Source organism: Mauremys mutica, chromosome 1 (assembly GCF_020497125.1).
Source record: "Mauremys mutica isolate MM-2020 ecotype Southern chromosome 1, ASM2049712v1, whole genome shotgun sequence".
NCBI lineage: Eukaryota > Metazoa > Chordata > Testudines > Geoemydidae > Mauremys > Mauremys mutica.
Genome location: NC_059072.1, coordinates 188,699,486 through 188,718,088, shown reverse-complemented (window position 1 = coordinate 188,718,088; position 18,603 = coordinate 188,699,486).

Here is an 18,603-nt window from a genome sequence, read left to right as displayed (position 1 = left end):
GACTATTTTTGAAAAAAAAAATCTTTTTTTTTGTTAACTTATATCTGCCCTGTCTGCTATTTTGGTTGGTTAATTTGTATGATATGCCTTGTTCTTATTCTACAATATTTTCCCCTTTACAGAAATTCCATAAAATTACATTGTGATTAAAAAAAAACATACATTAAACAACAGTTGGTCTGGAGGCCTTTTAGAACAAGCACATAGCTGATGCAAGGAAATGCCAGTACCAGAGATGATGTTGTACCAAAAGGAGAGGGACAAACTGCAGCTCTTTGCTGTAGTCCCCTGCCATAGCAATTGATTGTAATGGGGAATTGTTTTTGAAGGATTAGTTGAATGAATCTGAGTCAGTCATGTGCAGTGGTAACTATTAAAATCTTTACAAATTTTCCTTGTGCTTAATTAATATTACCGCAGTATTCCCCAGACTTAGAACAGCAGTAAGACGAATAACGTGCAAACAGCAATTGTAAAGATTTTAATGGCAACCACTGAACTGTACATAAAATGAAATAGAAAAAAGAAAATAGATCTAATGCTGATCTTTTAGCTGTACAAACCAAACATCCCCTAAAGTTCACACCCCTCCAGAAACATGTGCTTAAAATAAAAAACTTTTTGGCAATGTGATTGTCTTTGGTATTCTTCCCTTTAGCCGCTTTTGTTTTTCCCCTTTGGAGAATTAATAAAACCTTCATGTGCACTCGAGTTGAGGAGCAGCACGTCTTCAAACCAACAAGTAAATATCTACATTTTTGGGCTCTCATTCTGGGAGGTGCTGAGCATCTACAGCTCCCAGTGAAGTCTATAGGCTTGATCCTGGCAAGTGCCAAGCACCCTCAACATCTATTTGTTTCTGCTTATGTCCCATTGCCATAAGGTGTATATATTCTACGGCTAGAGAAATATAGCTCCATGGGGCCAGATCCCCCTTAATCCCACTGATGAGCAGTTTCTTGCATGAGTAGTCCTGTTGTCTTCCATGTGACTACTTCTGTGAGTGTATACTCACCAATGTGAGTAAGGTCTCCACAATTTGCCCCACAGTAAACTGGCTTCTTTCACTGGGCCTGATGCAAACCCTCTTGAAGCCAATGGAAGTCTTTGGATCAGACTCAGAATCATTGGTAGGAAGAAGGGAATGCTATTAATGAGACTCCTTTTCACAACTAAATAGTTAATTTGAAAACAAAAACATGTGAAGCAAAGAGTTTATCAAAAATACTCTAGTCACTTTGGTATTTGGAGCTAAGGTTGAGGTGGCTTGGTTTGGTTTGGTTAGTTTGATTCCTCCCCCTTCTTAATAAGGAAAGGATTAAATCTGAAGATGTGTACTGTGGCTGCACAGCAGCTTTCTGAATTCCCATTTACTTCAATAGTTAACTGCAGCAGGACCCTTAGAAGGATGGTAGTGGACATTCGTAATGTAAGATTTATAATGTGTTGAAAATCCATCCTTACTGCAAAGAAGATGTTTCTCACATAGTTATTACCTGAGAGCGTAGGCCCCCAGATAAACCTTATCTCCAGTAGACTATATAAACTATGTTAATGGGAAAATGAAGGGCCAACAGTCTTCTAAAAACAAAACAACATCCATAGTTAAAGTTGCCACTTAATCTAAACTCCTCTTTCTGTAAACTGGTGCTGCAGCTGCACATGTCCCAAATCCCTTGCAGTTCCTTGATACAGTAGGATGGGTTAAGCATGGGATGCCAGCTTTAGCTCTGAATTTGTTTGCTTTTCTTAGGTTTAATAAACGTTATAATGTGTATCATATTTTGTATATAAACTGATTTGGCTCCTTTTCCCGTTCCTAAAATGTACTTGATCTTTTGACAGGACTGCCCCCAAAATAACGTATTGGCAAATAAAAAACAAAACACCAGTAACGTTTGAATAAAAGCCAGTCAGTATCTGATTTTAAACATAAAATATTGTAATTGACAGTGCAAAAAAACCACAGCTCACAGTTTTATATTATGCTCCGGAGAAGTTCATTATATAGCTAGACTATTACTACACTAAGATCCAGTAGCATTTTCAGAAGTAATGTGCTTCAGAGCATTGTGCATGGAAATCTTGCATATAGTGAGAAGTGTGATTCACAGAAACAAGTGAGAGAGAAAGGGGGTAAGTATATGAAGTATGTTGTGCATACTGTACTGCTGCTAGGCTTCTTAAGATCTTGGCAAGAATCCCATGTAAACCTTCAGAGTAGGACAAATAATTAAGCTGGCAACACTTTACAGTAAGCAGCAAGTCATTATTGCTTCTCTTGGCATTTATTTAAAAAACACGATGCTAAATTCTTTTGGTATTCATGTGGTTGTGATTGGTATGTCTGCAGGAATTTCACATAATAAGATAGGAGGGGAAAAATGAGGTGGAGAAAGAGTCAGATGCCCCTACATGAATCCCCGCCGTACTTACACTCACCACACATAAGTCATATCATGGAAAAAATATTCAGTAAGTGATATTACTAAATTAAAACCAGGTGAGGTTCATAATGAGTCTGGATAATTATGTCAGAATTCCTCTGAGTCAACTAGCCTTGGCTGCTGTTGCCTCATGTGACAGAACAGCTGCTTCAAACCCACAGAGCAGCTAGGCTGATGCTTTGTCTTTGCCCTTCTATTCTTTCCCAAATCTTGTTTCTGTTAAAATAACTTCCCTGGGCAGCACGTGCGCACGCACACACGCATGCAGTCTCTCTCTCTCTCTCTCACACACACACACACACACACACACACACACACACACACACACACACACACACACACACACACACACACACACACACACACACACACACACACACACACACACACCCCTCCCTCTCTACCACTGTGACATGCTCTCCATTGCAATGTCATGAAGCTATTAGTTTTCAATAGCATACTGGTGGAAGAGGTAGTTAATACATTTTTAAAAAAAGGGAGACTTGCAGGTTTGGGTCTCTAGTGGCAATTTTGCCTGAGCAAGAACAAGCAGGACTGGGATCATAGCAAAAAAAAAAAAAAGCTAAGTTGAAATACACTCATTTTATTGTATGTATCAGAGTAACCCACAGATGCCTCAAGAGGGACTAGGGTCCATTGTAGGTACAAGTCCCCCGAACATCTTAGAATCTAAATAGAAGCAGCAAAAGATGGGTGTGGAAATAGGGACATAGAAAGGGGATGTGACTTGCTCAGGATCACATAGTAAGGCAGTGGCAGAGCCATGTATAGATCTAGGTCCAGATCCAGTCCCCAGGCACTTGACAATATAAACAATACATAATGGTGGAGCATGGTAGTTTTTTAAGCACACGTTTGGTCTGAGTGCATTATGCTTTCACATATTCTGTTTGTGACACATAGGTTTTTTTGCAGACTATTTTAGACATGTTTTAGAGAGTTTTTACTTGTTTTGTGGGTACTATTCTTCACCTTTCTCTGTAAAAAGAGAGACTACCTTAGTAAATTGAGTCCTGTACAGTCTTCAGAGGGAAAATAAAATGTTAGAAATCTCTAAATAGATGGCAACTGGTTCAGAATGGAGACTTTTCCAGCCTGGGCCACAGGCAAATGAAAAGGGGGTGGGATTGGGAGACACTTGGAGACCATACACCCCCCACCCCGCACACACATCCATCCATCCATACCCCAATTTGTATCAGCTACAAAAATGTTTCAGGAATTGTACTATTACTTGATTTTAGCGCTTTAAAAATAACCTATATATGTAATACTCCCAACAGACGATATTCAAGATATTTATTTATATACAGTAATTAAAAAAAAGACTACTTCTAGTTGTGTTTATGCAGATTTGCATTCTTCTCATGATAAAAATCCAAGCCTTTGGACACTGTCCTAGTTAAAATTACAATGTCAGTTTCAATTATAATCTAGTAAGTAATCCTGCTGAGCATTAATACTGTATTTTTGATTAATCATCTAAATAGAATGAAGGTTTTGGTAGTTTTTATACTTAACGTCCAGATTGATGATAGGCAACAAATCCTACAAAACAATCAGGGCAGGCCTGTTTTCCATTCCGTTTAGGAGTGTATACAGCACATGAAGGGTAGGTCCATACTTACCGCGCGGGTCGACGCGATAGTTCGAACTCCCCACGCGCTCCGGTCAACTCCGGAACTCCACCACCGCGAACGGCGGTGGCGGAGTCGACCTTGGAGCCGCGGAGTTTGACCCCGCCGCGTCTGGACGGGTAAGTCAGTTGAACTAAGGTAGTTCGACTTCAGCTACGCTATTCGCATAGCTGAAGTCGCGTACCTTAGTTCGACACCGCCCCCCCCTGTAGTGTAGACCAGACCGAAGAGTGTAGTATACATATGTAACCCCCAAGGAGATTACATAGATTCCTGGAGCTCTGTCTGCTGGCAGCTCAGGGAGGAGGAGCCAAGGCAAACTCAGAGTCTGCCCAGCAACCAATAGGGAGTGGAGATGCCCCTCCCAGGGAGTTGAGGAGAGAGAGAAGCCATTTTGAGGGGAGGCTGCAGCCAGCCAGGAAAAAGGCCAAACTGGCTGTGTGGGGAGCTGGGGAGTCCCAGGCCTGCAAGCAGGTTCCCCCTGAGAACTGGCCTCTAGGGACCTGACCGCAGATCCCTCAGCTGGGTTTTCCTTCCCCACGGATGATTCCCAATTGTTATGTTTGCTGAGAAATTTCCCCAGCCAGGCTGGGTTCGCCTCCAGCTCCCCTGGTGAGACCAGTCCCCACATGGTCAGCGCTGCTAGTCCAGGGCTGCTGCCTGCGGAGTGAGTGACTGGAGGCTGGGAGAGGAGGCTACAGTTTGGATGTTAGGGTAGTTGTATAACCTACACCTTGAGCCTTGCACCCCTTTGTGGTGAGGAGAAATCCTGGGACCAACGCAGCCTGACTCCTGCCTGAGCAGGATCCCTGTCAGCAGACAGCAGCCAACCTGCAGTGACTGAGGAGTCCAGCGTCATCCTCAACCCTGAAGATCATTCATGGAGTTCGTGAGTGCCTTGTCTTTAGAAGAACTCCACATGGACTCCTCCTGAGGGTCGAAATGACAGTCTGGACCTATACATTGAATGCTTCCGCCGACGTGCACAGGCAGAAATTGTGGAAAAACAACATCGCTTGCCTCACAACCTAAGTCGTGCAGAACGCAATGCCATCCACAGCCTCAGAAACCATCCTGACATTATAATCAAAGAGGCTGTTCATGCTGTTGTCATCATGAACAGGTCTGACTACCAAAAGGAGGCCGCCAGACAACTCTCCTACACCAAATTCTACAGGCTACTTCCCTCAGATCCCACTGAGGAATACACTAAGAAACTGCACCATCTACTCAGGACACTCCCTACACTAACACCGGAACAAATCAACATACCCTTAGAACCCCGACCAGGGTTATTCTATCTACTACCCAAGATCCACAAACCCGGAAATCCTGGACGCCCCATCATCTCTGGCATTGGAACTCTCACTGAAGGACTGTCTGGATATGTGGACTCTCTACTCAGACCCTATGCCACAAGCACTCCCAGCTATCTCCGTGACACCACTGATTTCCTGAGGAAACTACAATGCATTGGTGACCTTCCAGAAAACACGATCCTAGCCACCATGGATGTAGAGGCTCTTTACACAAACATCCCACACACTGATGGAATACAAGCTGTCAGGAACAGTATCCCTGATGATGCCACAGCACAACTGGTTGCTGAGCTCTGTGCCTTTATCCTCACACACAACTATTTCAAATTTAATGACAATATATATCTCCAGATCAGTGGTACCGCTATGGGCACCCGCATGGCCCCACAATATGCCAATATTTTTATGGTCGACCTGGAACAACGCTTCCTCAGCTCCCATCCACTCACGCCCCTTCTCTACCTACGCTACATTGATGACATCTTCATCATCGGGACCCATGGGAAGGAGACTCTGGAAAAATTCCACCATGATTTCAACAGCTTCCACCCCTCCACCAACCTCAGCCTGGACCTATCTACACGGGAGGTTCACTTCCTAGACACCACGGTGCAAATAAGTGGTGGTCACATTAACACCACCCTATACAGAAAACCTACCGACCGCTATGCCTACCTTCATGCCTCCAGCTTCCATCCCGGGCACACCACAAGATCCATTGTCTACAGCCAAGCACTGAGGTACAACCGTATCTGCTCTAACCCCGCAGACAGAGACCAACACCTAGAAAATCTCCACCAAGCATTCTCAAGACTACAGTACCCACACGAGGAAATAAGGAAACAGATCAACAGAGCCAGATGTGTACCCAGAAGCCTCCTACTGCAAGACAAACCCAAGAAAGAAACCAACAGGACTCCACTGGCCATCACATACAGTCCCCAGCTCAAACCCCTCCAATGCATCATCAGGGATCTACAACCCATCCTGGACAATGATCCCACACTTTCACAGGCCTTGGGTGGCAGGCCAGTCCTCGCCCACAGACAACCTGCCAACCTGAAGCATATTCTCACCAACAACGGCACACCGCACCATAGTAACTCTAGCTCAGGAACCAACCCATGCAACAAACCTCGATGCCAACTCTGCCCACATATCTACACCAGCAACACCATCACAGGACCTAACCAGATCAGCCACACCATCACCGGTTCATTCACCTGCACGTCCACCAATGTAATATATGCCATCATATGCCAGCAATGCCCCTCTGCTATGTACATCGGCCAAACTGGACAGTCTCTAAGGAAAAGGATAAATGGACACAAATCAGACATTAGGAATGGCAATATACAAAAACCTGTAGGAGAACACTTCAACCTCCCTGGCCACACAATAGCAGATTTTAAGGTGGCCATCCTACAGCAAAAAAACTTTAGGACCAGACTTCAAAGAGAAACTGCTGAGCTCCAGTTCATCTGCAAATTTAACACCATCAGTTTAGGACTAAACAAAGACTGTGAATGGCTTGCCAATTACAGAACCAGTTTCTCCCCCCTTGGTTTTCACACCTCAGCTGCTGGAACAGGGCCTCATCCTCCCTGATTGATCTAACCTCATTATCTCTAGCTTGCTTCTTGCTTGCTTATATATATACACCTGCCCCTGGAAATTTCCACTGCTTGCATCCGAAGAAGTGGGTATTCACCCACGAAAGCTCATGCTGCAAAACGTCTGTTAGTCTATAAGGTGCCACAGGATTCTTTGCTTGTCTTTAGTTAGTTAGTCAGGGAGTTTGTTTTGGGGACCCCCTACTCCCTGAACTGTGTCCTCAAGCCAGGGAGTAAGGGTTAGAGGATTTTATAACCTACTGCTTATTACACCTGTGGAGGGATTCACCACCTCCTCCCACTTGTGGGTCCTTTGGGCTGTACTGAACCCAGTCAGCCACACTGCTAAACCTCTGCAGAGAATTTTATGGGTCATCAAGGGCCCCAGCAAAGTACGCGTACCAACAGGACACTAATTTTACATTTGTTACATCAAGTCACGGGTATTTTAAGTGTGGGCACCGGTGACCCTAAAAATAGTGTTTCACCCTATTATGTTGTATTTGTTGCCTGTTTAATATAATTGTTGTGTTGAATATATTTTTATGTGTTGTGTTATTTCTTGGAAGTCTCCAACTATCTGGCAAGTAAGTGGGGATTCCTCTGTAGATAGAATTTTCCGCCCAAGCTGCCCTGGTGACCCTGCCAGGAAGGAGCGAGGGGGGTGGAGGCACTGCCAACTAATTTCATAACAAAAAAGAAAAAAGATTCACCCTACTGAGTGGGTGGTGGGATCCAAAAGAACCCAGACCTGTCCATCAGAACCTGTAAGCAGATTGCCATTAAAGGAGGTAATCAGGTGGAGAGGGGTGCTACACATATGCAACACCAATGTATCACATTATGGGCTGGAGAATGGTATCTATGCCCTGGTCTACACACAGCCCCTGGTTCGAACTAGGGTATGCGAATTCAGCTACATGAATAACGTAGCTGAATTCGAACTACCCTAGTTCGAATGACTTACCGTCCAGACGCCGCGGAAGCGAACTCCGCGGCTCCAAGGTCGACTCCGGCAACTCCTCCTGCCGTGGTGGAGTACCGGAGTCGACCGCGGCGCTTCCGGAGTTCGAACTATCGCGTCTAGATCAGACGCGATAGTTCGAACTCCGAGAAGTCGAACTCGCCGCGTCGACCCGGCGGGTAAGTATAGACGTGGCCTATGTGTATGGGGAGGTGCAGAGCTGCACTGACCCAGAAGAGCAAGAGAGACACTGCCTTGGGCAGGGCACTAGTTCATAAGGAGAGAGCAGATTACTCTCCAACTGTACTGGCCCCATCCTGCAAACTGCTGACCACGCCACCTTGTGAAGGCAGGAAATGCACTGGAGTTTATAAGAGCTTCACTAAAATATCCTTAGGGATATCTCTGAAATCTGTTTAATTTGTATTTGCAATAGGCTGATAAAGGAAGTGTCAAAGGCCAGGATCCAAAGCCCACTGAAATCACTGGAAAGTTTCCAACTGCCTTCACTGAGCTTTGGTGCACGCCCTAGAAGTGCACGGCTTCAGCAATTAACTTCACTCTGAAGAAAGAGTTTATTGTAACTCGTCTGTATGATTATGCTACATTCCTGCAATATTTCTTAGATTTACATTGGCCTTAGAGTTATTCAGTATGCACACCAAACAATATGTTGGAAGCAAAAATCATTTAGCACTTTCCGGGAATATCAATTACTGTGCATGAAATATTCCACAAGAACGTATGGCAGAATTCCCTATGACCTTTGACAAGTAAAGGTAGAATTCTCTTTGCTTATTTACCCAGGTCATGAGCAATGGAAAATAAGTAGTGCATTTGAGTGTCTAGGGTTCATTTTCACATGCTGTTTATTATTAATAAGACCATTATATTTTCAGAGTTCTTTCATCCAGGAGAATGCTAAAGTGTTTTTAAACTATGGGCAAAATTCACCATTGGTGTATTCCTGAGTAAACCTTACTAATGAAAATCCTGCTGGGGGAGCAGTTGTGGTGGTGCAAAGTGCCTGCAAACTCAGTTACAAGTCTTGAGAGCAGGTGGGCTGCTGCAGTTCCAAAAGTGAACAGCATTGACTAGAAGTTTAGCTGGTGTGCCTGATTCTCCAAAGAATCTTCTAGTGATGCCTCTTCAGAGTAAAAAGCATGTTCTCTTATCAGGGCCATCTCTAGGGGAATGCAGAGCCCAGGACATAGGCGCTGAGTTTCTAATCTGCCAGGGGATGCTCCCTCCCAGTTCTGCCCAGGATCCCCCCCCACTCCACCTCTTCTCCCAAAGCCCCGCCCTGCTTTTCCTCACCCTGCTTCTTCCCACCCCTGCTCCGCCCCGCTCCGCCTCTGCCCCATCTCCTCCCACCCCACCTCTTCCCTGCCCAGTTCTCCCACTCCGCCCAGCGCACTGTGCCCTCGCTCCTTTCCCCTCCTCCCCAGTGCCTCCTGACGCCGCGAAACATCTGATCCACAGCAGGCGGTAGACGCTGAGAGGGAGGGGGAGGCACTGATTGGTGGGCAGGAGGCGCTGGGGGGGAGCGGGAGGTTCTGGTAGGGGGGCTGCTGGTGAACGCTGCTCGCCTCCTCACCCCCCCGCCCGCCCGCTGTTCTCCTCCTTGCCATCCACCTGCCTGCCTCCTCACCTCTCTCCTGCCTGCCGCTCGCCTCCCTGTTTGCCCGCTTGCCTCCTGCCTCACCTCCCTACCCACCTCCTCATGATTTTATCAAAGCACAGGGCCCACCAAAGTGCAGGACCCAGGGCGGTCACCCTGATCTGCTGAACCCAAGGGATGGCTCTGTCTCTTATCTGTTCCATACAGGTGCTGGAGTCTGCCCACACAGAACAGCTTGTTTGTATGATGAAGAGTGTCTCTGTGGTGGGCAGACAGTATTCAGCTACATGAAGTCTATAATAGACAGACCTTTTTCCACAAGGAATGACAGCGATATTGAACTTGAACTCACAATACAGGTTATTTGATAAAATACAGCTGGGAATTCCCATAAAGTTACAATATGAGATTCTCCACCAAAGAAATAAATGTGCACATAATCTGAACAGGGTGCAGAAAAAAAACCTCAAAAAAAATCACCAGAGTAGAGTAGAACCATGCATCACATTCCCCATAAGGTAATGCAAAGAATAAATAGACAAAAATATCACAGATTACACCTCCACAATAAACAATCATACTTTTTTTTTTTACACTTAGCCCTGCTAGTACCCATCATGCCAACATACCAACATTCCCCATCCCCCCCAAACCTATGTATGATTACTGGTCACAAAACCTTCATACTACTCAATGTTTTGATCCCACCACTTTCCACTTCTGCCTCTCAGCTATTTAAGGAGTCTGTATGCCCAAACCTTTCTCAACCCTGCCAGCAGCTTGGTTTATATCAGTAGAGTGCCAGGAGTTCACAATAGATTCTCTACCTCCTGACAAGCAATATGGTAATAGCGTAGGACTACCAACTTGAGACAAAGCCCCTGTGCTATTAAATTTCAATAATATGGTCTAATGTGAGAACTCAGATGGTCTTGAAGTTAAAGTATAGGGCTAGAAGCCAGGAGATTTGGATTCTATTCCCAGTTCTGCCACAGATTTTTGTTACCTTGCAGAAGTATTTTAGCCCTAATTTTTCATGGTTTCTAAAACTGTGACACCAACTCTAGAGAACTATGCAAATCTTTTCAAGCCTGGATGCCCCCCAGTTAGGCACCTAAAGATGTATTTAGACAACTAAATAAAAGGCTTGCTTTTCAGAGGTGCCCACAGCTGCCATTTACTTCTTTTGGATTTGTGGATGCTCAGCTACTCAAACCTGAGGCCACTTGCGTAGATATTTAAGGACCTGATGTTGCAGCACACACTGAAGCATGTACGTATCTCTACTCACATCAGTATTCTTATTGACATCATAAGAGATCCCATGAGTGGGCACAATCACTGTGGATGGAGGATGAAAGGGACACATTTCTCCATAACTTTCTTTCGCACTGATGTTATTGACTTTAATGAAGCTATCCACATAAGTATAGTTAAACACATGCTTAAGTGCCAGATTGTGGCCTTAACATTAATTTATGGGTCTAACTTTAGGGACACAAGAAAAGTTTGGCCATCAGGTCCAATTTGGGGAGATAGCAAGCACTCATGATCCCATTTGAAGACAGTGCTCACTTTGGACAATTTAAGTCTTAACTTTTTTGTGTCTCAGTTTCCCATCTGTAGAACAGGAATAAAATTTACCTTACAAGAAAGATGGTACATTTATTTCATTAATAGAGCTGGTCAAAAAATGGGAGTCATTTTTCATGTATATTTTTCTTGCAGGATATGTCCCTTTTTTCATTAAAATTTTCAAAATTTGGAAGGTTTTGACCATCACTAGTCCTTAATGGTTACAAAGTGCTTTGAGATCTTCTTGTGCAAAGAAGTATAAGTATAAATATTACTATATATTTTTTCTCTTCCTCAACCAAGAAATAAAACCTCAGAAAATACAAAGAATGTTTTTTGCAGACCCAAGAAAAACAAAAAAAATCTAGCAGATGATTATACCATTTATGCTTGTCAAATTCCAGCTATAACAATCGCCTCTCCAAAAGTATGGATGCTTATCTGAACTACTTTGGTCTGCAAACTGAAATGGAAATCTTGCAAAAAAAGTTAAGCTTTCTTATGTGATTCCACTATTACTTGGTTTCAGCTGGTTAAGAATATCACACAGATAGATTTTTCTTTTGTATTATTGCCCTTCCACATCTAGCCAAAGCCAGGAAGTGTAGAGATGCAAAAAGAAAAAAAATATATTTTAATTTCTATTTGTTTGTTTCAATTTATTAAAGAGGTTCTGTTTTCAGACTTAGGCAAAAGTTCAAGTTGGTTCTTATTTAATCCAAACCTTTTCCTCAAACATAGAACTAAGAATAAAGAACAAGTCACTGAAATATATACAAAATTATTGAAGTATATTCCTATCACAGTGGCTCCTTCCATCTGTGGCTATATGAGTATATAAATGCTTGCTGAAGGTACTTGTGCTTTGATCTCATCTGCTTTCATAATATGATCAGGCCAGGAGGGTGACTTCTAAGGTATCTTAGTGGTACAGGAAGTGCTGCTCTTTGTTCTTACTAGGTACTGCATGTATACAACATCATGGGCTTAAAGACAGTATTTGCAGAGATGCTTTTCTTCAGATGAGATATAAAACAGATCTTAAACCACTTATGGTCACAAGAAATCCCATGTCTGGGCACAGCCACTGGCAGTGTAGAGAATTTTCTCTCTCTCTATACCCATTACTTTCTTTCACCATGATTATGATCTTCACTCCTCCCTGCAAAAATGTTCTTTTCCAGAGGAACTGAGTGAAAGGAACCTCACAATCCCCCCAGTCCCTAGCCTCCCATCTGCTTCTGCCCCCATCTTTTAAGGCAGCTGTCCCCAAACAGCCACAGATGAGTACTGCATCCCCACATCTTCTCTAGTCTCTCACTGACTCACACAGCTGAGGGGAGGCCATTAATGCACAAGCAGCAAAGAGGGGCAGCAGAGAACAGATAGTGCTCCCATGTTTGTACCGACCAGCAAGTCCTAACATCATGGAATCGGATGCTGGCAAGCAGGGAATATGTTTGGCTGATTATTCCTTTAAGCCATTGATCTTCCCACTCACCTCAGTCCTTCTCTTCATGTTTCCTGTTGCCAAGGAAGTACCTCACATACAGGTTACCCCAACAGTCGTCTCCAGTCACTTCCCCTCCCCCAGACCTCTGGAGCAACCAACAAATGGAGCACTTGGAAAATGGGGTGATGGGAGGGAAGTAGAGGGAGAGTCAATGCTGAAGGGAGAATTGCCAAGGTAAAGTAGGTAGCATGGGGGGAAACCGAGTTAAAACTGAGAGGAGTTCAGATGCTGAGTCCGATTTAGGGTATCACAATGTGCTGGATTGGGAGAGGGTGATCACATGGAGGTAAAGCCCAGTTTTTGGTGAGTAAACCTTCATGTTGGGGGTGAGGCTGCCTGGAGGACTAGGGTATTTTCAGGATAGTAAGTAGAGCCAAGGGAAGCCTGATGTGTGCACGATAGAAGTCAAATGAATACTAACTCCCATGGCATATAGTTTCCCTGTTGTCCTGGCCAAACTCCAATTTAGGTACATTCTGTCTACCTGAATTCCTCCTGTAGCTCTGCCTGGGTAAGGTAAAGTATATGTCACTTCCTGTTCTGAACTGTTGTGTCATGTTGCAGTGCACTATATAACAGCTCTTGCTTTTCACCACAGCAGGGACTGTATTTTAGTGATGGGCGAGAGTCTGCCTGTGCATAAGGCCTGATCCTGCAAGGTGCTCAGCCATTGTTTGGAAGTGGTCAATATCCTGCAGGAATGGGTTCTACATTTGCAAAATATTTTGAAATCCTAGGTGAAATATAAGCTCAAGTAGTGCTTAATAACAATAATTTATCTTGATGCTGTCATGCATCTTTGCCTCCTGCTGGAGAAAAAAACCTCAGACACTGTGGCAGCTGGTTATTTATTGTAGAGCCTTAACTACCTAGACTACTGCTTAATCGCTGATTTTCTTTCCTTTGGAACCTTATATGCATATGGGAATGGGAGTAGCTGGATAGTAATCAAAACACTGGTAGCATTTGGAAAATACAAAGGAGCTGTTTTTCCTCTGTGATACAGCATCTATCCCCTCCTGATGACAATGCACTCTTTTCTTTTAGGCTCTCTATCATTTAAGTTCAGAAATCGTTGGTAAAGGCAGACAAGTCACTGGTCTTTGCTAGACAGCTGAAGTGGTGACTCAGCATCTGCACCAAAAAATTGCTGTAAATGGAAGCAATTACCCTGATTAACTATTTCAGGTAGTTCTGGGCATCTAGCATATGTTATATTCTCTCCTCTGATTGTTTCTGTGTTAGTAACTACATCTATTTATATTTCTGTCTACTCATAGCTTTACATATAGATCTTTAGATGGATATTCACAGATTAAAGTAACGATGAACAAAACTCCATCTCCCCCTAGTTTGGTATTCTGTGACAGTCTCATCTCAGCAGACTGTGTCTGGCAGTCTCACAATGAAGCACTGCATGTGTCAGGGAGATGGATTATATCTGCAGTGTCTGAATTTCAACTCCGCCTATACAAGCTCCTGTTTAACCTTACCTCAGGGATACTGGATTTTGTGTCATCGAATTAGAACAGAAAAAAAAATCCTGCGAATGCCACATTTCATATAGTACAAAATAACGAAAGAAAAACACATACATTATGCAATTCATATGTGGAGTACAGTATGTTTATCCTTGATACCAGATTGTAAAGCCCTTTAAGTCTAAGAAATGAACTGTGCTGCTTGCTCTGCCTCTTGTTTTTAATGCTTTCTTTAATTCATTTTCAATGTCTCTAAATAGGTCAAATGGAAAAGAGAAATAAACGGATTAATGTGCCACTCTTTCACTAACAGAGGCATGTGCACAAATTCTGCTAAGGTCCTTGGTGGAATAATTAATTAGTCTCAACTCCTACCAGACAAGTTCATAAATATGAGTGTACAAGTTACTGTTTTAGCTGCAATCCAGAGCTAATCTGTATTAAATGATGGTGACAACATATATAACTCTAGTCAAGTCACAGATACTGATGGGATGGTACTGACAAACTCACACCAACCAGGCATGCATTACTGTTGCTTACTGCATGAATAACTATGAAACTTAAATCTTCATTGTCATAAATTTGGGTTGGCCAATGAGAAATGCAGATAACTGAGGTGCCTAGGATTCAAGTTCTGCAAATTCTGTAGGAAATCAAATTCATCTTTGGGGAACTTCATTATGCCAGATTAATTTAGCCCATTTGTAAATTATGAACCTAAATCTCACCTCATAAAACCCTCAAATCTTTATGATGAAAACTATTATGCCTTGGTTATTATGAATACAGACACCATATAATACTGCTGCTATGTTGAATTTATTCCAGACTGTAGTAATAATAGAGAAGTCCCAAAATTTAGCACAGAAGAAATTCTGCTTGGATCTTATATATAATGCCCGCACATCTTTGTGCAAAAGAAAAAGTTTATAAAATAATATCAATGATACTCTCCAATGGTTTTTGAAGATAGCACTGCATGTGCCTACATTTATGATTCCATTCATTCATTCCAGACTAATTCCATGACTGCATATAGCAGATGTAGTTACCTGCTAAATACTATAGCAGTGGTTCTCAAACTTTTGTACTGGGGACCCCTTTCACATACCAAGCCTCTGAGAGCGACCCTCCTTATAAATTAAAAATACTTTATATACAGACGCTCCCCGGGTTACGCAAACCCGACTTACACAAACCCGCACTTACGGAAAAAGTTCCATAAGTGGGTTTTATTTTATTTGGGGTTTTTTTGCATAATTGTCGGATATACGTCCCCGACTTATGCAAAATTCGACTTACGCAAGGCATTCTGGAATGGAACGCTTGCGTAAGTCAGGAAACGTCTGTATTTAACACCATTATAAATGCTGGATGCAAAGCGGGGTTTGGGGTGCAGGCTGACAGCTTGCAACCCCCCATATAATAACCTCGCAACCCCCTAAGGGGTCCCGACCCCCAGTTTGAGAATCCCTGTACTATAGTAAGAACTATATCACCAGAACCGCAGTGTGTGGAACTCTTGGCTGCATTTTTCCTCCTACCCCACCTGGCTTGTAAATAACTTGCTATCTATCCTTGAATCTTTAAATTTAAAATATTGGATCCACTCAGTAGAAACAGCCTTAAAGTCCTTGGGAAATGGTATCCCTAGCCATAAACCTCCCTTCATATCCCTCAGGACTCTACACAGTGCTAAAGCATTCTAACTTCTGTGCTGTACAGGGTAATCTTTAGACACAAAACACCCTTCCACTCACCAGAGCCACTCGGAAGACAAAAGTCAGATTGTCTAGCACAGACAGTGATTAAAGTGGTATCACATTCTTACTTCTCAGAACTGAATGGGTCAAGTCTTTAGCTTAAATATTACATAAAATAAGAGGGTGTCTACCTTCTGTATTTCTATGGCTCCTCTATGAACCTCACAAAATTAAAAAGTATCAGCATCTGGAGGGCAGTATTTCTACTGTGTCCAGCTTTACACTACAGAGGCAGAGATGGCCCATTTAGGCCAATTTTCAAGAGAGCTTGGCTGCCTTTTAGATACTTGGCATGAAGTGGACAGGTTTTCAGATGTTCTCTTTATAGGAGCCATTTATCACCACATCTTTCATAGGTAAATTATTTCTGCAATTTACAAGTAAAAAAAACCTACTATAAAATATTAAAGAAATCTCTGTTGAAGGCTAGTGATTCATATGATGGCAAGTGAGCCTACCTCAGAAACTGGAAGCTGCCATCCTAATGCCTGATAGTAAATTAAGAAAGCAATAAATTCACTTCTCCATTGAATTAATGGGAGAAAAGGAAACCTTGAAGGCTGTTTTGAGGTAAGTTGGAATCTGTGTTAAAGTATGTAGCTTTGGTTTTGTTTTATAATGTATAGATTTGTTGGCAGATAGAACCTGTGCCATGCCACCCTGACCCAGGATTCCTTTAAGGTTGTTCCACCTATGTCACCCTGGTTCTCCCACATGTCAAACTCTATGCTTTTGTTCACCAGTCCCACCCACCAGACAATCTAGCCAAATCCAACCTCTCCGGATATCGGCAGCCATATTCCACAGCCCTGAGGATTATAGATGTTTAACTGCAAATTTTGTACACCATTTAAATTATAATGAGTGTGACACATTCCAATCTTGACCAGTAAAGACTTTGTGTCTAACAAAGGGCATATGGCAAATCCAGGTGCCCCAAAGATAATCTGACCATTACATGGCTGAAGAAGAACAATGGTAGATTAATACTGTCACCAACGACTAATTTAGGTTGCCTTTAACCCCTGCAATTGTAAGAAAATGTTCCTCCATAGCTACTTTGAGGCTTTATCCATGTTCCCTCAGGGACTCTTTGGGCATCCTTATAGTTTATACAGAGTTATTGTTTACGTGAGAGCTACTGATATGCCTTTAATTGGACCTAAGCATGGCTAAGCGAGGTTCCTGGTACTGTGGCATGTTTGTAGGACCCATGCTGCAAGTAACAGTTGTTTGGAAATTACCATCAGCAATTTCCTATTAGAAAGGGACCTGAAGAATTTCTCCCAATTCATATTTACTTGGGGCAGTGTTCTCTCTGGCAATGGGTACAGGCCTAATTACTACAGCAGCACATGTGAGGATAGCCAGACCCATAAAGACAACCTATCTGCTTCATCCCTTTTATTGGAATGGACATGCCGTGGAACTACAGTGAGTCTCTACATGTGCTTTGCCTAGGAGAGGTGAGGGTTGAAAATGGGCCATGTAAGGCTGGTGTGGGTAAGGTTAGTTCCTACTGACGTTGAAAAAGATGTTTCACTAATAAATCAACATTCACTTGGGAAGTGTGTTTGACATTCTAATTTCTCCAAGTCTGAAATATCTCCATCTGTACACAAACACTATTTGAAATTAAATAATTGAGCTCTATCTGTATTTGTACATTTTCCCTGAGTGCTTCCACTTTGCAGTCACCTAACAATTTAAAATTCATCAGCATTCCATATAATCCCCCTCCCCCCATGCTTTGTGTACAATACTGTTTGTACCAGGGTCAGCCATCTCCTAAATATCCCATCAAGGTCTGGGGTGTCTCTGCAGCACCCTGCCTCAGGTTCCACTTCCCTCAGTCTTCTCAATGACAAAAGCTTGTGTCCAATAAGGCCCCTTCTTGGGGTCTGGTTTATTAACATAAAATAAACTCAAAATAAAGCCTACTATTCCCTGAGGTCCATCTGTCTTCAAGTTTCCAAGCTGGGCACAGCTCTTCAGCCTTTCCCAAGCTCTTCTCAGTGTGACACGGAGGCCCATTGGTGCCAACTGGCAAAAGGATTCACTGTTCTTTACAAGCAGCTCCTGTCTCAGACTTGACAAACGCACTACACATACTATACTGCTTTCACAGTATCTATCCATAAAGGGTAGCATGTGAGGTATAATGAAAGCTTATAACTTATGGATATTCATACTCATTGTGAGTTGTGTGTACGGGTAATATTTAAGGAATAGTTTAACTATATTGAAAATTATGGCCCTATAGTCTTGGAGTGAAAGTGAGTCACCAGGGAATCCTATGTTTCAGTGAAGGCCCATTCAAGCAGGAGGGAGTTGTCACCCCTCCTGGGCTAGCTGATTATATAGTGTATTGCTCAATTAGCCACCATTGCACCAACCCAGAAAAGTCAATGAAAAACCATTGAAGATAAAACTATAAACACCAAATCCACTTGAAAATGAAAAGGAACCTAAGTCAGAGAGCCCCTGGCTGTGAATAAAGACAAAAGACTGAAAGCAGTATTTTGCATTGCAAACAACCTTCACAAAGAGACAATGCTAAATCATACAGAATACAAAACAACCCTAATAGAGAGAGAGAGAGACAGACAGACAGACATTTTGGAAAAGCCTAGCTGTAGATTTATG